The sequence below is a fragment of the Panthera pardus genome, unplaced genomic scaffold (assembly GCF_024362965.1).
Source record: "Panthera pardus isolate Hobbes unplaced genomic scaffold, ASM2436296v1 HiC_scaffold_8, whole genome shotgun sequence".
NCBI lineage: Eukaryota > Metazoa > Chordata > Mammalia > Carnivora > Felidae > Panthera > Panthera pardus.
The window spans coordinates 148,724,095-148,738,029 of record NW_026527013.1 but is presented as its reverse complement, the minus strand read 5'-3'; the positions used below and the strand labels follow the sequence as shown (position 1 = coordinate 148,738,029).

Here is a 13,935-nt window from a genome sequence, read left to right as displayed (position 1 = left end):
ATTTTTTTTCCTACCCTGTGTTTTGTTTTCTTGTTTTTGAACTTTCTATAGTAAGGAAGCAGCGATTACTGGAGAAACTGTTAAATGATCTCTGATTTCATCCTAACTGCATTGTTCTCAAAATCCCGACCCTCCTTGCCCCTCACGCTGGGCGTGGACAAGGACGTGACTGCGTGGCCCGGTACAGTGGCGGAAAAAGCCGCGTGCAGCTGTGAAGTCAAATGTGGGCAGCCTAAACTGAGATGTGCTCTAAGTGTCAAATACACACCGGGTTTCTAAGATTTAGCATGAAAAGAAGAATGTAAAATGTCTTGTGATTTTTATATTAATTACAGGTGGAAATTGTGGAAAATTAATGAAAGGAAGTCTCATTTCGAATGGAGACCGGCAGGGGGCGCACACAGGAAGAGAAGGACCCTGGGCACAGACTTCACTCTCCCAGCAGGCAGAAGAAAGGCTTTTCTTCTCCCCCAGCAACAGCCCAGTCAAGGAGAGACCTCCACAACTCAGCCACCGGAAAAACAAGGATACTTGGCACTCCAATGGGCTTTTTGTTTGTAACAGCCTTCCCAACTCCCCCCTCTTCTCTGTACCCTTCCTTGGTTTTCTGGAATTGCCTCTGGTTTTGACATAGCTTGCTTGTCTCCGATTGCAATTCTCTGGTATTCCGAAATAAACCCATTTTTGCTGATAAAATAACTGGCAGTTTTATTTTTTAAGATTAACAAAATCACATTTTGGATGTGTTGGGTGAAATAAAATATTATTAAATTTATTTCACCTGTTTCTTTACCCTTTTTTTTCCTAACGTGGCTCATATTATCTCTCTCTTGGAGAGTGCTGATCTGTACACTTAGTAGGCAACCAAAAGCTATGTTCAATGTTGACCTAGGAGTCTGTATAGTTGTATACACGTACACACAAATACAAATATACGTATGTGTGTCTATCACCTTTGCAGTAGGCATTTGTAACTGATCAATCAAATTTGTAAATTCTTATAAAGTACATATACTTTATAAATTCTTATAAAGGTACGATGCTGGAAATGGTTTAACTGGATGTTTTCATCATAATAATTTAATTATATTGAGGCTAATGGAATGAATACAAAGGTATACACATGTGTAATTTTTCACATAGAAATCTGCATGCATCATGCATACATCCACAGGATGGTCATCAAGTGACGATTCAAATTGGATGGGAGGGAAGTCCATTAACACGTTATCAGAAAGGCCAAGTGAATACTATACTTTCGTCTTTAAAAAAAACTTGAATCACTTTTAAAGCTATCAATGCAGCGGAACTTCTACCTAAATGCGGTCTGGTAGAAAATATAGTTTAATACACAAATACAGCACATGAGCAATTGGCACAGCAAAGCCCCAGTGGAAGCAAGCTCTTTGACAGCGCCTAAAATGATCTGATCGTTAGCTTCTGATCTGGTTGATCTTGTTTAATTGTGTTAATATTCAATTTCATTAAAATCTTTAAGGTAATACTATGCTTCAACTCAGCTCCAATTCAGATGATCCTATCAGAGATTGTGAATTACGCAGTCTTATTATATTCTGCTCAGGTCTTTTGGAGGATAAGAGTTATGCGAATAATGGAAATTTTCTGAAGTTTAGGACTATATTTTAATTTTAATTACTCAGAAGAATTCGACGAATTAAGAATTCGGCAAATTAAGACTTGCTAGGTATTTTTAACCCTTTAATGGAATACCACTTGCCGATTTAACATACTGTTTATTTTCATTGATACCCATCTCTGCATTTTACTCACAAACTCCCTGCCTATCTGTCCTGTTTCTTTCACCAAGTAAGAATATGCTATAATTGCTGTTTTTTAAAAAAATTTTTCAATGTTTATTTTTGAAGGGGAGAGAGTGCGTGCGCCTGCCTGCGAGCATCAAAGGAGGGGGCTAGGGGTGGGCAAAGAGAGACACAGAATCGTAAGCATGCTCCAGGCTCTGAACCGTTAGGACAGAGCCCGGCAAGGGGCTCAAACCCACGAACCGTGAGATCATGACCGGAGCCAAAGTCGAACGCTCAACCAACTGAGTCACTCAGGCGGCCCAGATAATTGCTATTTTTTTTTTTTTTTAAATACGATAATGTAAACATCCAAATAAAAGTCGTTCAAAATACTTGCCTATGGATGTTAGATATTAACCTCAGAGCTACTGACACTGTTAAAACTATTCTACTTCAGAAACTGCCTTTAAAAATGAAATGGTGGTGTGCCTGGGTGGTTCAGTCAGTACAGCATCGAACTTGGCTGAGGACAAGATCTCATGGTTCATGTGTTCGAGCCCCACGCTGGGCTTTGTGCTGACAGCTCAGAGCCTGCTTCGGGTTCTGTCTCCCTCTCTTTCTGCCCCTCCCGTGCATGTACGCTCTCTCTCTCAAAAATAAACATTAAAAAAAAGTGAAGTTGTTACATATCTTTGTCTATTACAGATTTTTTGGATCATTTAAAATGACTTAAACCTCTAATGAATATAAAAGTGAACAAATTAGGTACTTTCATTTGGTGTTATAAAAATATGTGTGCATGTGTACACATACACATAGACTATATGTAAGTATATATAACATATATGAAGATATATAAAGCAATTGTACTTAACCTTTGGGTCCTTACATTTTCTGTAAGGTAATTCCAAAGGAAGATTAAAAAAAAAATGTTTAGGGGCACCGGGGAGGCTCAGTTGGTTAAGGGTCCAGCTCTTGGTTTCAGCTCAGGGCACATGGGAGGCTCAGTTGGTTAAGGGTCCAGCTCTTGGTTTCAGCTCATTCGTGAGTTCAAGACTCACATCCATCTCTGCGCTGATGGTGCGGAGCCCCCTTGGGATTCTCTCCCTCTCTCTCTGCCCTTCCTGCTCTATCAAAATAAATACATAAACTTAAAAAGAAATGTTTGGAGCAAGGGTGGCTTTTTTTTTTTTTTTTTTTTTTTTAGAGAGAGAGAGAGCGAGAGCACATGAGTGCATGCACTGGAAATTGTCAGAGAGAGAGAGACAATCTTAAGCAGGTTCCATGCTGAGCCCGACACAGGGCACGATCCCATGACCTTGAGATCATGACCAGAGCCAAAATTAAGAGTGGAACAGTTAACCTACTGAGTCACCGAGGTGCCCTGGTAGAGTTTTTTATATTAAAAAAATAAGGAGTTTCATGGATAAAATTCAATTAGATGATCAGATCTGGAATATTTACTAAAAAAAAAAAAAAAATCAGTCCTATGATCTTTCTTTCTTTCTTTCTTTCTCTTTTTTAAAAATATTTTTGAGAGAGCGCAAGCAGGGGAGGGGCAGAGAGAGGAGCACAGAGGATCCAAAGTGGTCTCCACACTTACAGCAGTGAGACTGATGTGGGGCTTGAACTCACAACCGTGAGATTATACCTGAGCCGAAGTCCAATACTCAACCAACTAAGCCACCCAGGTACCCTTTACGTCATCTAAAAAATCAGCTGCAGACATATTTACTTTACTTTCTTTCACACTCCTAGGTTATAATCAGAATTATAGTCATAGTCCACTTCCTTTTAAGTAAATATAGACAGTGAGCTGTGCAAGATCATTAAGCTTGAAAATGGTGGAGCCTGTTGTCCCTGGTCACACTGCTTCCACACTAATTCACAGCTGAAGCTCCCCTTTCCTTTTCAAATTCAAATAGGCCAGGTATTCTCATTCTCAAAGTCACAATATTTATTTTGTGTGGATGTTTTTTTTCCAGACTACATTTAACCAAATTAAGTTACTTAGTCCCTGGAGGAAACTATAAAAACTCAATTGTCCCTTCTACCATCACGAATTCCATATAGTGATGGCAGTAATAGTCCCTTACACTGATTACCCTGGACACTAATGGGTTCTTTTCTCTTTACAACTAGTGTTGTGGATTCTCTCCCCAAAACCACAATCTCTATTAGCTTTTGGAGATTTCCTTCTGAAATCACAACTACCTCTAACTGCCCTCTTGGAATTAAACTTTAATTCATGTTAAGCCTAGGATTTGAATTTGATCAGTTGAATTTTCTTAAAACAGATACTATCAAGATGATATTTAATAGCAGAGAAGAACTCTGTTTTTTTCCCTTTATTAACAAATAAACTACAACATAGAGTGGTCCCTGCAATGTTCCTTGGACCACATTGGATAACTAAGTCTCCATATAAAAAACAATTACCAAGCCAACCTACTTCAGGAAATAAAACATAAATTCAATAAAATAAATGAATGTGGATTGTCCATTGTTATTTGTTGTAATATTATCTGGCATATACATGTTGACTAGGACCTATTAGCGAAACAAGAGACTTACAGGCTCAAAATCACAAATTCCAAGGTTGGGTATTTTAACATGTGTCTTCCCCAGAAAACCTCTTTATTAATGAATAAATGGAAATGATTTCCTGCACTTTTCGAATTTGCAAAACTCAGAGAGTAAATCAGAGACAAATCCAGGAAAAGAGTAGTCCACAACCAATATCTTTCAATTTCTTTTGTTCACACACAAAGTCAAGATGACTTTGATATAAAGAACTTGAATCAACATCATACAGAATTCATTTAGTGCAGCTTCTCTAAACTGTATCTTTAAAAAAAAAAATAGTCTCTCAAGAGAAGAGTAAATTTAAAGATGGGGTTAACACGTAACTTCGTAAAATACTCTATGTTATATGAATCTTTCTGGCACTCTGCACTTCAGTACATTATAGTTCAGAAAAGTCCTGGAGTTTAAAAAAAAAACCAACCCCCCCCCCAAAAAAAAAAACTACTAGATTTTATTTAAGCAAGGGTTTCCCCCCGCTAAGTTCTGTCTTGTCCCTTACAGGCCATGACTCCAGCTACATTTCCTGGGGCACTAATGTCTTTTGGAACAGTTTGGCAAATGCTGTTTTATTGAAAAGTATGTAGGATTGAAAGACAAATGATTACAGTGTCAGACTAAATTTAAGGAACCTTCTATATGACTCTAACAAGCTTTTTAGTTACTCTGGAACTCAGTTTTCCTAAAAATAAGAGTCACAATATGTATCTCGCAACTGATAATGAAAAATCAATTGCTCTAGTACGTTCTCCATTACAACAGCAAGTAATAAACTTTATTCATTAAGCCAAAATCAAACATTTAGAGAATGTGCAATACTTTAGACTCTGCTGGAGCTCCTAGAGATGGTCCTTACATCTCACAGTAAAGAAGACACACATTCAGATAAATCTCTACAGGAAGTGACGCACCTAATCACCGATTCAGCATAAAAAGGGTCAGGCAGGCAAAACTCTACTGAGGAGTGGATCTGAAGGCTGATCATAGATTTGCACAAGGGGCTAAGGCAAAGGGCATCCCAAAGACACAGAGGAGTTTAAGAATATGAATCTCTGAACAGTCTAAATGTAAATATAACCCTCTGTAAATATAGTTCACACTGGCCTCTTTAGTGTGTGTTAAGATTTCACCCTTACAAACATTTGCATCATATCGTGTGGCTCTAAAAAGGTGATGTTGATACTAATTAACAGTAACAGGTACTTTTCAAAAGCAACCTCAAGGTTACTGCATACCTTTATAAGAAATAATATATTCATGGCATCAAACTGGTAAAACACATGTCTACTCTTATTGACTAAATTATTATCATGACCCTATTTTTAATTTCCATATTATAGACACAGGACATGCACAAATAAATTAACCATCGGCCTCCAAACTTTAACATTCTATGCAAAATCTAAATGCATGGCCTTAAAAACCATTAAGAGAGAAAAACAACAGCCAACATACTTGAGTAAATAAAAAACCAAGACATTAGATCCTGGTACAGAGTAACATGCCCACTAAATGTTGGTAGCTCTTTTCACGAGTTGAAGAGATATATAATGTATAGTGCTAAAAAATAAAGTTGTACAATACCCCTATGCATTGTCTTTCATATTAGTAGTTTCAACTCAAAAATGAAATCACTACTTAAAACTATACACACCAAATAAAAAAAAATAGCCGAAGGCATTCTTTTCCTGAAAAGGCACAAATACACAGAGCACAGAGGAAAAAAATAAAATCAAAGGCCACAAATATAAAATCAACTTCATCTTCTTTTTTCCTAGAGCATTTGAACTCTTTTTAATGAAGCATTCGACTTATTTGCATTTTTCTTTGTTCTTAAAACTGAACACATATATGCAGTTTAGCATAGCACGTTTATAAAACAACTAATTTCCATTGTATGGTAGTGCTGGTTATGTTAGGGGAAAAGAACGTGGGCTCCTGAGTTACATGCCTCTGGGTTTTAAAACCCATACTGTAGAACTAACTAGATGCATGACCTTGTGTAAGATTTTGTAACCTTCGGTGCTTTATGAAAAAAATTATGCAAATAATAGTATTTACCTCACAGAAAAACTGTAGCAGTTAAGTAAGATAATCTGTGAAGGTGCCTTCCACTTCTGTAGCATTAACATAAGCCATCATCTCCCTATTTTACTTTGCTTGTTTCTATGAATGAGAACAGAGATAAAGAGTAACAGAAAAGATAAGGAAGAAGACTAACCAGTCTAGGGAAAGGACCATCTCTTTATCATTCAGCCCTAAGAGAACACTAGAATTACCTTGGGAGCTTTCAAATACTAGCTTCTCAGGTCCCAGTCTTTAACCTGTAGTGTCTGAATCATTAGGGATGGGGCCCGGAGGTAGTAATTCTCATGCAGCCAAGTACAGACCAGTCAGTGCTTAGAATGTTTCCTAAAGCAATTAACACACAAAGTCGGTGCTCAGTGAATGTTTATTAAATGTATATATTGCATAGGGTCAACTGACTGGACCATTTGTGACACGACTTAAAAAGAAAAAAAGGAATCCGGTAATTATGCCCTAGGCATGGGACACCAACAAGATTTTCTGCCTTCAGATTCGAAAACATGCAAACAAGTAAGTTAAAATATAACTGTAATAAATATAATAGAAACACAGTAAAAAGGAGAGGGGGATTAATGTGCTGTTCAAAAGCAGTTAATTTCAAGAAATCAGTAAATTATGTCACTTCAATGTCAACTACAACAATAAAAAACCCAAGAGATTATAAAGAAAAAAAAAAGACCAAAATGTAAGGGGGACTATTAATTTGTTTTACAATTTATAATGTCATGCTTAAATGATCCATAATCAGTACTATATTTTGCTTTTTAATGACCTGAGAAACAGCACAGATAATCTCTGAAATGTGGAGAATACACCAACCATACGTTAATCTTCATATAAGACAGTATTATTTCAAGTGATCCTTACTACAGTCATATTTCACTATAATAAATGAATCTGGACAGGCCTTTGGCTTTTACTATAACAGGATGTGATGCACAACATTAGTTGCTCAGATAAGCGTAATTCAGAACTTCTAGAATTGCATGTCAATTCTAGACACGGGGGAAGGGGGAGAGAGAGCAGGCTTCACGCCCAGAACAGAGCCTGATGCAGGGCTTGATCTGACCTGAGGCGAAATCAAGAGTCCAACGCTCAACCAACAGAGCCATCCAGGCACCCCTGCATGTCAAACTTTTAAAATGAGTAGACATTTAATGGACATCAGTCACTGTTAGTTTAACAAGGATCAACAATGACTTAAGCTGTCAATGGTTTGGTTTTGACCCAGACATTAAATAATGGCAACAACAGTAAGTTTTTCAAGACTGATACGTTAGTTGAAAAGAGGCTCAACTCTTTGAGGGTAAAACATTGGCTCTTGCTATCCATAAAGTGTACTTTTTTTAACTAAAAATAAATAAAAAGAGAATATATCATCAACTGCTTCTCTTTGCAAATACTATTGGACCAGAGACAGGCAAGGTGGAATCAGACCCAGATCTATTCCTTCTGGTTGCAAGGAAGAGAAGTGAAAATAATATTCAAATTCTTGAAATAAGTCTTGTGTTCTCACCTGAGCATTTACAATGACTCTCAAAATTGAACACATATCAGGATCACCTGTAAGGATTTGCAACAAAGCAAAATCCTGGGCCTGACCTCTAGTGTTTCGGATTCCACGGGTCTGGGTGGGACTGAGAGTTTGCATTTCTAACAACTTCCCAAGGGATGAGACGGCACTGGTACAGGGGTCACCCTCTCAGGACCACTCCCTTTTCTCTTCAGCCTTGAGCCACGCTACACAATCTGGCCACACCTACTGAAACTTTGCTCAAAAATAATTTCTTCTCTAAAGTCTTAGTGTTTTGCTATCCTGCTTCTCCCTTCCTCTAATAGACGCCCCCCCCCCACCTTTTTTTAATAGCCTTTCTTTTTTAGAGGCTACTGAGACCCAGTTGGGTATGGCCATCTTTCTTTCTATCCTCAGTGTGTGGACACAGGCAGCATTACACAGTTTTACTGATTTCAGTGCATATGACCATCAAGAGAGCAACTTCTGGAATCAGATCAGACTGCCTGGGTTTGAACCAGGGTTCCATGACTTCCTTATTGTGTAACGAGGGGTATGTAACTCAAGTCGCTGAACCTCAATTTCCCCTTCCAAAACAACAAAGATATCAAAAGGGCATACCGCAGGGGCGCCTGGGTGGCTCAGTCGGTTAAGCGTCCGACTTCGGCTCAGGTCGTGATCTCGCAGTCCACAAGTTCAAGCCCCGCGTCGGGCTCTGTGCTGACAGCTCAGAGCCTGGAGCCTATTTCAGATTCTGTGTCTCCCTCTCTCTGACCCTCCCCTGTTCATGCTCTGTCTCTTTCTGTCTCAAAAATAAACATAAAAAAAAATTTAAAAAAAAAAAAAGAGCATACCGCATAAGGCCGCTTGGGCAAAGTAAAAATAATGCCTATAATGTGGTTAGCGCATCGTCTGACACGAAGCAAATGCTTAACAAATGTGATTAAGTCATTGACAATATTAAGAAACACTGATTTCTAAGAAAGAGAGATGACCAGGGGCTGCTGGAAAACGCTTGAAGGGTATTGGGAAGAGCTATCCGAAGAGGATCCCCCCTCCACCCCATCTTCTCTGCACTGGGAACTACTCTCCTGCCAAAGCCCCTCAGTGCAAAGTTAGTCTCTGCCCCTTCTTGGTCAGGAGCACCTCTCAGCTGCTGAGCCCATCACTGTCTGCAGTGTCGCTAAAACCACTGGAGACACTGACGGATGGAGCCTTGGCAGCTTGGCAGTCCCACACCCCCCGACCTCACGTATTCCCAGCCGCAGCTTCCGAACCAGAGCCATTTCAAGGGACAGAACACAGCAGCCAAGTGCATTGGGGCTGGGGCTGCCACGGTAGGGGTGGCTGGCTCCAGGGCTGGAACTGGGACTGCGTTTGGGAGCCTCATCATTGGTTATGCCAGGAGCCCCTCTCTGAAGCAACAGCTCTTCTCCTACGTCATCTGGGCTTTGCCCTCCCGGAGGCCACGGGACTCTTTTGCATGATGGTGGCCTTTCTCATCATCTTCTCCATGTGACAGAGCTGTCTCCACTTCCCATAGGTCTTTCCCCAGTGTCTCATCTGCCCTGTGTGTTCCTTTTGGAATACCTCCCTCCCACTGCCAGGCAGCCTGGGGAAAATTCTTGACTCAGGGTTTGACAGAGGGAAGACAAATAAATACTGTGTTAATAAGGAAAAAAAAAAAAAGATTTTTATAACGTTTGGCTTTCAGATGAATTTTAAAAAGTGATTCTTCTCCCCTTCAAGAAAATCAGGAATAAAAATCTTTATTACTTCACAGCTGTCATGACTGGGCAGGTATGTGAAGATTGGGGCCATGAGATTGCTCAGTTTCCCTTACTTTGTATGTGTTGAGAGTTGAGAGATGGGAGGGGAACTGGATGAACGCTCAAGGAAGAAGCCGAAAATGGTCAGGGAAAGGACTTTCAGCATGGTTCCGAGCAATCGCTCCACTGTGAGGATTACTTACCAAGATACAGCTGGAAGAGTAGGCTGTTTTGCTTGGAGATCAAAACATAGTTTCAGGAATGGATTTCTAAATCCATCCAGCAATAAATGTGGGGATGAGAAAGACTGGACTGCATATGGAAGACCCTATAAAGATGACTAGTAACAAAGAGAAATCTAACAAGAATGGTAATCAATAGTATCATAATAAAAATATGTAAGGAAAGAGGGCATTTCAATGATTTCAGACCATACACAGAATACTGCAAATGTCTGACTGACAGAGGAGACACCATTATTTAATCCCAGAATAACTGGCACCCTTTGGTTTCTCAAGTACTCAGAATGTAGCATCAATGTCAAAACTTTCACCCAGGAACCAACGAACCATCTCCTGACAAAGAAAAATGGGCCTGGACCATGGGGCTATGTCTTCAGAAGTGTTTAAAATGACAGACAAGCTAAATTATGTTTGAAGGTTTTCTTTTTCTAAGGCAGACAAACTACATTTTTACTAATACTGAAAGATAATTTACTTGTTTAAAAAAATAAATTCAGGCCATGTTCTTCCAGTTTCAGAGCTTCCCATATCACTTATAACAGAGAATACTAATGACTAATAAAATTGGGCACCATTTCTTTTCTTATCCATCCCAAAGGAGCAATAATCACCACTATACTGTCATTTCAAATGTAAAGTGAAATCACTAATCCATTGGGACTCAGAGTAGAAAGCTTCAAGGTATTGTTTTATTGGTGCCATTTTTTTCAAGACATATTTTCATTTTGTGGAAGACTTCATTCCAGTTAATTAAACGCTGTGTTGATCAAAGGAAAAATGCATGTAGATATGTACACCATATAATGCCTATTCTATACACTGTGTGCCTACACATAGAATTCGATTTTCAGCTGGCTTCCCAAAAAGGCCAGCTCTTTTGGAGTTAATCATGCTAATATAATTTACTACCTTCTTCTGGGCTTTGGTGAAGAGCCCTATAAAATTACACAATGACCTCAGGACATTTCTATTTGCATTATGGGGTGTCTCAATCATGATTCTAAGTCTGAGTTCAATGGCATATAAAGCAATGCTAAAGAGTTCCACTCTAGACCAACTACTTTAAGAGTGCTTCAAGGCAAACATGTCCTCTAAGCCTACTGTTAAAAATAAATTTTACATATGCCTGTACACACACATCGTTTCCTAGATTCATACGCTAGTATTTTAAGATTTGATGCAAATATTTATGCCAAACAAATATCTTTATCCAGTAGGTGCTTTCTTTAAGTTACATTTCCCGGCAACTGATTAGTAATAGGTAAGCTAAAATATAATGAACAATTGCTTGAATTTATTTTAAGGCCGGATTAAAGAATTAACTAGTTTTGAGAAAGGTTAGTACTTGTATTAATAATCAGGTCATGAGGTGTGGGGAACCCAGGTTCTAAGAGGCACTAGAGAGGGGCAAATACCACTGTAGAAATTTAGAATCAAAACATATGAAACAATAAGGTTACTAGAGAAAGCCAAACACTAAACTTAGTAACGTTAACTTTGTACCAGATATTAAACTTAGTAGTAATTCTTTGCCTACAGACTTATCAAAACTGTGGTAACCCTGTCAAATCTTTGCTTGTACTAGCTGATTAGGTGGAAATCACACTCTGCCGATGGTACACGGCTGGACGTAAAAATGAGACCAAGTAACTGTCACCATCACTGAGTTCATCTAGTCCACATATAATAAAGTCCCTGTTGATGGGGTCAGACTAGAGACCTTGTTCTACAGCTAAGTGGACCCACGGCAGCCGATTCGAAGGCTGGCTAGAAGCCAAGATCATACGCTTACTCATATAAAGCTAAAAATTGAAATGAGGTAGAGAAAAAAGCAATTGAAGCATGATATAGAAGTCCAATTTTTAAAAGAATCCAAATTGTGAGAACGTAAGACTACAGTAGGGAAGGCAAACATGAAACTTAGCTGAATCATTTACTGGAAGATGAGTATTTGTGGGCCAGCTATCATTCAGATTCTATTTTCTTCTTCTACTCAGCTTTATAATGTTTATTACCATTCCTGTGATTCCCCTGTATTTTTTAATAACTCCCGAGTACATCACATACTTGCCATAACACTTGGCGATAATCTAAAGGAGTCTCTATTTGCAAAGAAAAGATCCAACTAAAAGACTGAGCAAAAGTTTTGCCAAAGGGTTTAAAAATCAAGTTAAATCTCCAAGTAAGCTGTCTTCCCATAACTCATGCTTCTCCATTTGACCAAATTACCATTGGAAAGAAGAAAATGGCGTTAATGGCCTCGGAACCACTGTTCTTAACAATTTAAAAATCAGTGAGTATTTTGCTTCTCACCGGCCTTTCTCTAGTCCCACCCACGCACATCCCCCTCTTTCCCATTCATTCTTACTTACAAGGACTTCATTTATAATTGACAAATCACAGTGACTGACAGGTGTTTGAGTAATGAAAAATAGTCACCTTCATCAAAATGGGGCACGGTATTTATTATAAATATTCAGAAAGATCAGAGGATTTTTAAGAGTATAAAGATGTTTCAGTGGTATCACTAACGATATAGAAGTCCAAATTCTACCTTGTTCATTATCAAACAACACCTTCCATTCATAAACAATTCCTAGACTTCAGCCATAAGGTTCCAAATCTCCTATTTTACTTCCTCCCCTCCACCAGTTCATCAACCCCCACTTGCCAAGGCTCAAAAATGTCTCGGTCAGGTAGAACTGATTTCATGCCAGATCTGCTTTGATCTTTCTTCTATGTGTTTAACTATTTACTTAACCCAAAAGGTAAACAGTGAATAGGGAAAGGGTTAACATTAGGCAGGGAGAGGTAAGGGACCTTCAGGGAGTCAGGCTCAGCTGCAGGGGGGGAGGCTGAGGAAGAGTCAGTGGCAGCAGAGTTTGGGAAGAAAGGAGGATGAGATAAACCTGTTCCTGACCTGTCCGTGCTAGATGCCATGCATCAAGTCTCACAAACCTTCTGATAAGGTCCCAGTAAAAAGTCTGGGACAAAAATCCTTGCTGGGTACCCAGTTCGGGACCCCTCTCACTCCTGAAAGCTTTACACTTTCTCTCAACAGACTCTATCACTTTGCTCACTCTCTGTTGTCCGTGAGATTAATTCTTCGACTCTGTGAGACAAGGACCAGTGTCTCTCCCACCCTCCTGTGACAATAGGATTCACATAATTTCTATTCTCCAAATCTTTTCACACTAAGCACGTATTTCCTTCAAGAAGTCATATAGCTTCCTATTCACCCTATTCATTAAATCTTCCTATTCCTGTTCAAAATTCTATTATAAAATCTTCAGACATACAAGTACAAAGAATAATGAGTACTCATGCAGCTGCTACCCAGTTAAAAAAATAAAACATTTGGGGTGCCTGGGTGGCTCAGTCGGTAAAGTGTCTGACTTTGGCTTAGGTTACGATCTCACGGTGTTTGAGTTCGAGCCCCGTGTTGGGCTTTGTGCTGACAGCTCAGAGCCCGGAGCCTGCTTCGGATTCTGTCTCCCTCTCTCTCTCTGCCCCTCCCCTGCTCGCACTCTGTCTCTTACTCTCTCTCTCAAAAATAAATAAACATTAAAAAAATAATAATAAATAAAACATTCAAGCCTCGAGTGTAGTCCTCTCCAATCACATTCCTCTTCCTTCTCTCACCCCTAGCAGTGACCACTATACTGACTTCAATGTTTATCCTTCTGAACTATGTCTTTATATTTTATATACACATGGACTACGAAAGAATACACAGAGACATATGTATAGTTTCTCACATTTAAACTTTACCTAAATGCCATCATATTATATTCTTCTTCCAACATTATGTTTGGGAGATTGATTCCTGTTGAGGTACACAGTTCCTGTTCAACCATTTTTTTATTACTGGGTAGCATGGGTAGCTTTTTATTGTTGTAGCGTATCACAATATCTTTATTAATCCTTCTGTCAATTAACAGAATGTTTCCAGTTTTTAACTATACTTACTGATGCAG

At 39.0% G+C, this 13,935-nt stretch overlaps 1 protein-coding gene and 1 pseudogene across 1 annotated transcript in view; one reads left to right on the top strand and one right to left on the bottom strand.

Annotated features, from left to right (window-relative positions):
* EXOC4 (exocyst complex component 4) overlaps positions 1-13,935 on the bottom strand; it is a 753,548-nt gene that overhangs the window by 335,843 nt on the left and 403,770 nt on the right. The gene's annotated exons all lie outside the window — the stretch shown is intronic.
* Positions 6,935-9,466, top strand: LOC128775627 (ATP synthase F(0) complex subunit C2, mitochondrial-like; annotated as a pseudogene).